Raw genomic sequence first — 1,568 nt, forward strand, 5'->3', positions numbered from 1 at the left:
AACATCACTATACAGCAGCGTTACGTTTTGTCTTAAAGTAAAAGACAAAACGTGAAAGGGCAAACACACAATAAGTACAACCACAGCTGAAAAAAAATTGCAAATAACATCACACAGTATAACAATATGAGAAATGTAGCATACAGGCAGACGTTCTTAAAGTAAAAGAAAACCCCAAATTACAAACACAATACAAACAACCGTATGTACAATAGTGCCAGTACAATAGTGACATAAAATGCACAAGAGAGCAATAATGAAAATTTAATGTACAAATAGAGGTCTGAACGCAAATTAAAACACAAAATTACGCGCCCGATTACGAACCGGGCTATCCGTGAAGATGTTATAAGGCAAAAAGGAAAGAAGCATGTCCAGTCAATAAGGAAATCGGCTCATAAAAGTTCCTACACAAAGATAAAAACTATTTCATCATTCTCCCTCTTTAGTAAAACCCTAGTCATTCTTGCTTGATCACTGTTCCTATTCAGCAGCAGAATCTTTATTGCATACGGATACAACACTTGAAACAAGAAACTGCAAAATATTTTACTGCAAGTAGTGCTAGATGCCTTGTACATTAAATCAATCGGACAGACGTATTCCTCAGAAGGAGTAACTTATATTTATATAGCATTGAATATTATAGATATACTTTTATTACACTAATAAGAAAGACTCAGAGCCTATCAAAAACATCCGGCGATACGCTGACCATCAACACATCACTTTTTCCCTTACACTTCTGTGCCGATATTCTTTGAGATAAACCGACCAACGTGATTCGTGGCCATACTTTCCTGTAACCATCTCGTGAAAGCTTTAATCGTAGGAATGTTACCGACTGCCAACGGCCATGCCGCAGTGGTAACACCAGTCCCCGTCAGATCACCGAAGTTAAGCGCTGTCGGGCTGGGCTAGCACTTGGATGGGTGACCATCCGGTCTGCCGAGCGCTGTTGGCAAGCGGGGTGCATTCAGCCCTTGTGAAGCAAAATGAGGAGCTACTTGATTGAGAAGTAGCGGCTCCGGTCTCGTAAACAGACTTAGGGCCGGGAGAGCGGTGTGCTGACCACATGCCCCTCCGTATCCGCATCCAGTGACGCCTGTGGTCTGAGGATGACACGGCGGCCGGTCGGTACCGTTGGGCCTTCCAAGGCCTGTTCGGAGGGAGTGCATGTTACGAAATGACATTTAATTTAAACAACTGAAAGCCAATGTGGCGTCTCGCGTCTCTGAAATGAAGAGAGATGGCGTGCATAGGACGTAGGTGGCATGGGTCTACGTTCCAACGCATCGTTAGAATATCTGACATGCTGCACGTTCGGAAGGACTCCCTAACATGCTATTCCACGCCATGACGTCAGAAACTCGGCACGCTCAACACTCAACGTTCGAATGCGCGGTCCGTTGGCCGACGGCCTAAACACGTTGCTGGTTCCAGATGGAATTAATATGCAACTGATGAAGCTGTTGTATCGTTGGGGGTACGAAGATGAGCATAAAAGTTATCTTAGGAGAACATGAAGCACAAGGGAAAATTGTCAAATTTTTGCCAGTGTTTGCATT

At 43.8% G+C, this 1,568-nt stretch overlaps 1 pseudogene; it reads left to right on the top strand.

Annotated features, from left to right (window-relative positions):
- Window positions 1-846: 846 nt before the first annotated feature.
- On the top strand, window positions 847-964 carry LOC126185527 (5S ribosomal RNA; annotated as a pseudogene).
- Window positions 965-1,568: the final 604 nt, after the last annotated feature.

Source organism: Schistocerca cancellata, chromosome 4 (genome assembly GCF_023864275.1).
Source record: "Schistocerca cancellata isolate TAMUIC-IGC-003103 chromosome 4, iqSchCanc2.1, whole genome shotgun sequence".
Classification (NCBI taxonomy): domain Eukaryota; kingdom Metazoa; phylum Arthropoda; class Insecta; order Orthoptera; family Acrididae; genus Schistocerca; species Schistocerca cancellata.